The sequence below is a fragment of the Rhinopithecus roxellana genome, chromosome 7, assembly GCF_007565055.1.
Source record: "Rhinopithecus roxellana isolate Shanxi Qingling chromosome 7, ASM756505v1, whole genome shotgun sequence".
In the NCBI taxonomy this organism is placed as follows: Eukaryota; Metazoa; Chordata; class Mammalia; order Primates; family Cercopithecidae; genus Rhinopithecus; species Rhinopithecus roxellana.
In genome coordinates this window covers 51,568,049-51,576,856 of record NC_044555.1, presented here as the reverse complement: position 1 = coordinate 51,576,856, position 8,808 = coordinate 51,568,049, and the positions used below count along the sequence as shown (strand labels likewise).

Here is an 8,808-nt window from a genome sequence, read left to right as displayed (position 1 = left end):
CACTGATAAATCCCATCAAATCTTGGATAATTCATTAACATACAAAATACCAGGGCATAGAAAGAACTAAAACCCACTTCTTTTGTTACACATAAGATTCAAATATTCAATCTAAAAAAAATAGAATCACTTTCATTCTCTTCTACATTTGCATGTTGATACACTTATTAAAATATTCCTGTATAATCATGTTTTGTCTTACTATTTCAAGTCATGTTTAAAACCTCAAAACCAGCCATCCAGACAAAACGTAATGAGAAAGGTTATCTCTTCTCCACCTCCCTAACCCCAATAACTATGAAGTCATTTTTATGACATGACTCCAAACACCGGATTGTGACGGCAAATGCTAAGTCCAATTTCTTCATAATCATTTTTAGTGTGGCATACTTGGTAGAACTCTGGCGTGGAAGTCAGCATTGATCCTCCAAACCAAACCGCATATGGCTGGATATGGTGTGTAATGACTTGTACATCAATAGATTTTGACTTCAATCTACTGCCACTCAATTCCTTACTTAATTTAAGCCAGGCAACTACATACGGTTCTTTTCAAATCTCTTTGCAAGTGATATCCAAAGTCGCTGAACATGGTTGAACCTACAGAGAGGACCATATTCTTACCGACAGGCCATCTGGCATCAATAGGACAATTCTGAATTACTTCATCTGCAACTTCTGAGATAGGTTATGTAAAGTCTGGATTGGCAAACTCTGGATGAATAAAAGATTTCAAATCCCAAAAATCTCTCAGAAAAAACACCAATGGAAAATTCTTTCTTTGAGATAGCATTGATTCTGGTATACTGTTTAATCCATTTTGACCTATCTGCATCATACTTGTTAAATTCTTTTACTAAATCTGGGCAGACATAACTATAGTGCTCCTTTATTGTCTTAGCAGTTTCCAGGGATTGTTTTCGAGGGATTTCTACTTCTCGGCCTCTCAGCAGTTGCGGAATAAAATGTGTTACATCTCGTCCTGGGACTGGAATGTGTTTAATGCAGCTGCCAATCAAATACCCTTCAGCCATAGCAATGACATGAGTGACACCATCTCCACTGTCTATTACTGTAGCAGTAAATGTCTGTACTCCTACTTGTCTGGAGGTCCAAGATGCAGCTAAAGCAAGAACAGCATGCACAGCAATGTACAAGCCTGGAACATTGAAGGACTCAAATATTACTTCAGCAGTATATTCCCTGTTTTCTGGAGTATTAAGTCGAGGTTCAGACAAAATAAAACAATGGTCTTCAGTTTCTGCCCTTAAATATTTAGGATCACTTTCTCCATAAATCTTTTCGTCAGGTCCAACTTCAACTATACCATGGTGGATTGACCACTTTGTTGCATATGTAGGTTTCTTCTACTACTTCATCACCAATGAAGAAGTCTTGGTCATCAACACCTTTCATCACCCTCCTTTGAGATTGATCAGCCACTTTTGCGGACTCCTTAGCAGTGATACAGGAAAGGATGATCAACTGTGGTTCTATATTTCTGGCATATCCTAGTTTTGTATACCCCATGCTACTGCCCACCACACGGGCCTACAGCCCTCCCACCATCTCCCTCCTTGCCTGCTTCTGCTGCCGCTGCTATCTGCTCCATGCTGCTAGGGGCCAGAGATTCGTGGTGGGAGACAGGGGCTATCTGACTGACCATACACAGCCGGGCCGCCCTCACCATTGGGTAGGTAGCCAGGAAGCCCAAGCAGTAGCAAGAAAGCAGCAAGCTCAGTTGGCAGCCATCACTTCCGCAACCCAGACAGGCAGGCAGTGCTCTTCTTTGGATATCTATATCTCAAATATTTTTGCCGAGTGCAGTTACCTTTTTATTCTCTTAATTCATTTTGATAAAGAGAAGTTCTTAAATTTAGTAGAGTCTAATTTATCAATCTTTTCCTTTATGGTTAGTGCTTTTATATCCTGTTTAAAAAATCTTTGCCTACCTGAAGGTCATGAATACATCCTCCTGGCTTTTTATTTCCTAGACGGTGTTTTACCTTTCATATTTAGGTCTATGATCCAACTGAAATTAATGTTTGTATGTGATGCAAGGCAGAAGATAAGGGTCATTGTTTTTCCCATGCAGGCAGCCAATTGCTCCTACCACTTACTGAAAAGATCGCCCTTTTCTATACTAAATCACAGCAACAGCCTTTGCTGTAGTTAGCTGACCTGTGAGTCTGTTTCTGGGTTGCAGTGATGTTTGAGCTGAAACATGAATGAAGTGAGTGAAGGAGGCAGCCATGGTGCTAAGGGAGACAGAATATTACAGGGCCTGGACTAGGGTGAGGCCTTTTCCTTGGGCAAAAATTTAAGGGGGCACCAAAAACCTCAGTAATTAAGGTAAAGAATACTTTAATGCACTATTAAAACATCAGAATAAATGTAGAAAATCCATAATAAACTATATATCAGAATTGTACATAAAGGCAGGATGGGTATTACTGACTTCCTTTTGTCTTGGGGGTCCCATATGGCTTGACAAGACACTGATGCATGGAGTGCTGAAGGTGGGATTGGGGAAGCAGCCAGGAAGAAGTGCCTAATCAGCTCTACCTGAAGTAAGGGAGGTGGGCATCACAGAAAGCTGCCCAGAGGAGGTGACGTTTGTCCTGGTCTCAAAAGAAGAGTAGGTGCTTTCCAGGCAGTGCCTGGAAAGAAGGGCATCCCAGGCAGAATACACCATGAGCTCTGCCAACAGTGGGGAGGGAGAGATGGTGACAGAAGAGGCTGGAAAGATGGGCAGAAACCAGATGGCAAAGGGCCTGTCATTCCAGTCTGAGAAGTACGGGCTTTGTTTTGAAGGTGAAGGGAAGCTATGGATGCTTTTGGAAGTGGAATTAGTACATGTGGTGTTTAGGAAGAGGTTAACCTCAGCAGGCCTCCTCCCTCTGCCATATCCCTGTCTGCTTGAGAAGTGGAATGGAAATTACTGTCAGAGTGCGACGTCCATGAAGGGTTGAGAGTTCCAGGGGAAGGAGCCCAGAGCCAAGGACCATGAGGCTTCTACACCAGCCTTTAGTTCCCATGGGGACCTTATCCAGGTCATTGGCTCCTGTAGCTCTTGGCCTTCCAGCTGGATATGGGACTTCTCTTTCTCCATCCTCTTGGCAGTTGACCAAACACTTCCATGCTTTCTCTACTTCCATGCCACCTTCCCTAAGAGGTGGGCTCCTCTCACTTCCCATTGTCCTCTCCCTGCCTACCTGCCACCTTGACAGTCATAGTCTTTATGCCATGGAAATTTAGGACTGGAAGGAGGTTTGTTCACAGGCCATCTATGGTAGTGACTCTCAACTCTGCCTATCGATTGGAATCAGCTGGAAAACTTTAAAAGTACTGTGATGCCTGGGTCCCACCCCCTGAAACTCTGGTGTCTCAGGGATCTGGGCTGCAGCTTGGACATCTGGGGATTTCAAAGTTCCCCAGGAAATTCTAATGTGCAGCCAAAGCCAAGGGCCTCTGATCCAGTGTTTCCCAAACATCATTAATAATGCCAATTCCCTGGGACACTTGTTAAACCTACCCGTTTTTGGACTCCACCTCAGAAGGGCCAGGGACAGGCCTCTTTCTGACTGGACTTAGGAGTAGAGTTCACAGCAACTGGGTAACTCCCTTTTCCTCTTCTTCCTCTTCCTCCTCCTCCTTCTCCCGCTCCTCTTACTCCCAGCCACGAGCCTCTGAACAAGCCGTGTGTGTTTGTATGTGTGTGTGGTGCATGCTGTGGGTAGAGGAGCTATGGCTAGGGGCCCCTCACAGAGCAGTTTGCCCTGGATTTCATGCTGGGAAGTTTATTGGGCAACAGGCAGATACTCAAAGCTTCAACAAACAAGTGTAGATGAAGCCTCAGGCCTGGGGACACTGTCCTCTCCCCCTTTTTTTAGCAACTGACACCCTCCCCCCCATGACTTGAGCCAAAACACAGGAGAAGAGGGTTGAGATAGGGGTTTGCCCCCTCCCACAATCTAGCTTTTTCCTTCCTGCCTTGGAAAAGACAGTATTGGGCAGATAAGCAAGAAATTGGGTGTGGAGGTGGGTTGGGAATCAGGGACGAGGATGAGGGAAGAGAAAGGGGCCAGGCTCAAGGTGCTGGGTGGGTACTGGGGTGTGGCCCCATAGGGGGACATCAGAGACACAGAACCAGAGGTACAAGTCCCAGTGACTGAAGCTATAACACATCCCTTTAATATCCTCTGCCACAGAGAACTGCCAAGCATCAACTTGAAGGCTAGCCATAGAAGTCTTTCAAAAATTTTTTGAGTAAATGAATATGTGGAGCTCCAGGGTTGGAAGGATATACTTCAGGGGCAGCTGTTGAGCGGCAGGCTGGTTGAGCTGACACCCCACCCTGAGCTGGTCTGCTTTTTGTTTCAGATATTTTTTTCTGTTAGCTTTCAGTTTAACATAGGATTATTATTATTATTATTATTATTATTATTATTATTATTATTTAGGTATAGAAACCACAGATGTGTTCCAACATTTTCACATTACAGATGAAAGAAAACTGAGGCTCAGAAGAGAGAAGAGACTTGCCTTAATCTCGCACAGTCAGTGACAGAACAGGAGCTTGGGCCATGTCTGTCTGAGGCCTAGAATTCAGGCTTCCTGAAACTGAGCATCATTTTCACCAGATCGGGCCTCCCTCACCCCAAACCTCTACTTCTCCATTTCCAGTCTACTTAGATGGCCTGGACGGGTGGGAAGAAAAAAGGAAGGAGGGAAGAGAAGGAGGGAAGGAGAAGAAAGAAAGGAAAGAAAGAGGGAGGAAGAGAAAAGAGGAAAGAAAGAGTTCACTACTGTGTGGACCAATAGGCCATTTGTATGTCCTGAAGAAGGGGGAATTTGGTGAGGGTATTAGAGAACCAGGATTTCCTTGAAGACTAGTGTTTCTCTGGGAGAAACTTTGCTGTACTAGAGACTGAAGCAAGGAAAGAGTTAGGGAAAAAATCAAACTTGTCCTGAAGCACCCCAGGCTGAACTCCATAAGAATTCAGGGTGCGTGGAGATGCCCCTCCTGTGATGTGTTGCAGTCAAGTTCTGACTCTGGCTACCGTATTCACTGGGCATCTGTGAACAAATTGCTAAGCTTCCAGAGCCTCAGTTGTCAAGTGGAGCTGGTAAGCTGTCCCCTGTTCCCTCCCAGGGCTATTGTGAAACTGACAGAAGATGTAGATTAGGAAAGTCCTTTGATTCTCAAACATCTCTGAGGGTGCTGTGAAAAGCACAGCATCCCAGGCCTGTCCCTGGAACTTCTGAAATGGAACCCAGAAGCAGGTATGTTTAGCAAGTGTCTCAGGGGATCCGTATCATCAGCAATGTTTGGGAAATGCTGGATCAAAAGTCCACAATCCTGGCTGCATATTAGAATTACCTGTGGAGCTTTGACATCCCTAGAAGCCCAAGCCATAGCCCAGACCAATGACATCAGAGTCTCTGGGGGTGGGACCCAGATATCGGTATTTTTAAAGTTTTCCAGGTGATTCCAATGCATAGGCTGAGTTGGGAGTCACTACCCTAGATGGTCTGTGAACAAACCCCCTTTCAGCCCTAAGTTCCATAGCATAGGGACTATGGCTTCTAAGCCTATGAGTGGGCAGGAGAGGACCCTGGGGTAGGGAGAGGATCTGGCCTCTTGTTGAAGTGTAGAGAGCACTGGGCTTGGAGTCAAGAGGTCCTCAGTCTTATCCCCCCACTTGCTAGCACTGTGAGCTTGGGTAGGTCACTTCCCTTTTCTAGAACCATGGAGTCTTGAGGAGTCAGATTGTGTGTGGTTGAAGGGAGGGGAATTGCTGTATAGAGCTCCAAAGCTTATTATGAGAAACACTTGAGATAAGTCATAGCAAAGTACTTTACAAAAGTCCAAGAGAAACACTCAAACATTACTTAGACCAAAGAAAATAAGAAAAGAGTAGGGAGAGAAAACAGAAAAGAAAGCAAGAGCTCACTGCTCTGTGTGGGCCAATGGGCCATTTGTGTGTCCTGAAAGATAGAGAATTTGGGGGCTTTGGGGCCAGGGAGTATTAGAGAAGCAGGGTTTCCTTGAAGACCAGCGTTTCTAAGGTTCTTAGACCAATTGTAAGGGCTTATCTTTATCAAGATGCAATTAATTATCTCCATTGTTAATAATTCCTCCAACATGGCGGGGGCGGGGGGGTGCGGGGAGCAGGTGGCCTTTTAGATCAATGCATCTAATTTGCCTCCCTAACTCCAGGAAGGAGTGAGACATAGACAGAATATAAAAAATAATGATTATGATAATGTTCCCTTACGTTTGTTTTTGGGCTTTGCATAAGCTAAGAGGAGTTACTATTTGTGGCTAACGGAAAAGAGAGAAGACAACCCTTCCATGTCCAGCTAGCCTCCCAGAATCCTCACAACAACCCTGCCAGATATATTGTTATTGTCTCCATCTTGCAGATGAGGCAACTGCAACTCAAAGAGGTAAAGGGCTTTATCTGAGATCACGCAGCTAAAACGTGAGCAGCACAGAAAATCAGACCAAGATCAATGAGTCTCTAAACCATCAAAACAAATCACAGGAATCTCTTCAACAAATGGTGCCAGGAAACCTGGATAACCACATGCAAAAAAACTTTGCCTTCTACTTCACTGCAGATGCAAACATTAACTCAAAATGGTTCAACAGCCCAAATATAAGATCTATATTACTTGGTGGCTCACACCTATAATCCCAACATTTTGGAAGGCCAAGGCAGGAGGATCACTTGAGGCCAGCAGTTGAGGTCAGCCTGAGCAACATAGTGAGGCCCCATCTCTACAAAAAACAAACAAACAAACAAACAAAAAAACCCAGAAACATTACTGGGCATGGTAACACGCACCTGTAGTCCCAGCTACTCAGGAGGATGAGCCCAGGAGGTCCAGGCTGTAGTGAGCTGAAATTGCACCACTGCACTCCAGCCTAGGTGACAGAGCAAGACTCTGTTTCAACTAAAAAAAAAAAAAAAAAAAGAGCTAAAACTATTAGGCGAACACATAGGGGCATATCTTCATGAGCTCAGATTTGGCAAACAATTCTTAGATTTGGCACAAGAAAGCACGAGCAACAAAAGAAAACTATAGGCCAGGCGCAGTGGCTCACGCCTGTAATCCCAGCACTTTGGGAGGCCAAAGCAGGCAGATCACAAGGTCAGGAGTTCGAGATCAGGCTGACCAACATAGAGTATTTCCATCTCTACTAAAAATACAAAAATTAGCCAGGCATGGTGGCGCGCTCCTGTAATCCCAGCTACTCAGGAGGCTGAGGCAGGAGAATCACTTGAACCTGGGAGGTGGAGGTTGCAGTGAGCCAAGATCACTCCACTGCACTCCAGCCTGGGTGACAGAGCGAGACTCCATCTTAAAAAGAAAAATATATAAATTGCCCTTCATCCAAATTAACTTTCGTACATCAAAGCACACCATTGTGTAAGTAAACAGACAACCTACAGAATCAGAAAATATTTGTGAGTCATATATTTGATAAAGATTTAGCATCCAGAACATGTATAAAGAACTCTTATAATTCAACAACAAAAAGTCAAACCAATTCAAAACTAGGCAAAGGACTTCAATAGACATTTCTCTAAAGAAGTTATACAAATACCCAATAAGCACACGAAAAGATGTTCAACATAATAGATCATTAAGGAAATGCAACTCAAAGCCACAATGAGAGATACAACTCCACACCCGCTAGGATGGCTATAATAATAAAAAAGGAAAATAACAAGTGTTGACAAGGATGTGGAGAAACAGGAATGCTTGTACGTGGCTTGTGGGAATGTAAAATGGTATAGCCACTGCGGAAAACACTTTGGTGGGACCTCAAAAAGTTACACAAAGCCAAGTGAGGTGGCTCACACCTGTAAACCCAGCACTTTGGGAGGCCAAGGTGGGCAGATCACTTGAGGTCAGGAGTTTGAGACCAGCCTGGCCAACATGGCGAAACTCCATCTCTATTAAAAATACAAAAATTATCCAGGAGTGGTGGCCGGTGCCTGTAATCCCAACTACTCAGGAGACTGTGGCAGGAGAATCGCTTGAACCTGGGAGGTAGAAGTTGCAGTGAGCCGAGATCGTGCCAATGCACTCCAGCTTGGGTGACAGAGTGAGACTCTGTCTCAAAAAAAAAAAAAAAAAGAAAGTTAAACATAGAAATACCATATGAGCCAGCAATTTCATTCCTAGGTATGTGCACTAAAGAATTAAAACAGGTACTCAAACAAGTACTTGTTCATAGCAGCACCATTCACAATAAACAAAAGGTGGAAACAACTCAAATGTCTATCAATGGATGAATGAATAAACTAGTGGTATAACCATATGGTGAAATATTATTGAATCATAAAAGGGGCATGAAGTACTGATACACACTATAACCTGGACGAACCTCAAAAACATTAAGTGAAAGTAACCAAACACAAAGAGCCATATGTTATATGATTCCATTTATATAAAATATTCAGAATAGGCAAATTCTAGGGACAGAAAACAGATTAGTGGCTTCCAGGGAATTGGGGGAGAAGGGAATGGGGAGTGACTGCTTAATGGACATAGGGTGTCCTTCTGGGGTGATGGAAAAATTTTGAAACTGGAGAAAGGTGGTGGTTGTACAACATTGTGAATGCACTAAATGCCACTCAATCATACACTTTAAAATGGTTAATTGTATGTTATGTGAATTTCACCTTTAAAAAAATCACGAGAGATCACAGCTGCCCATCTCTACATGAGGCATGCCACCTGAGTAGCCATCTGCTCAGATCTAGTCTCTGCTGCACAGGAACACATTTT

At 43.9% G+C, this 8,808-nt stretch overlaps 1 pseudogene; it reads right to left on the bottom strand.

Annotated features, from left to right (window-relative positions):
* Window positions 1–309: 309 nt before the first annotated feature.
* On the bottom strand, window positions 310–1,431 carry LOC104656745 (annotated as a pseudogene).
* Between the last annotated feature and the right edge of the window lie 7,377 nt (window positions 1,432–8,808).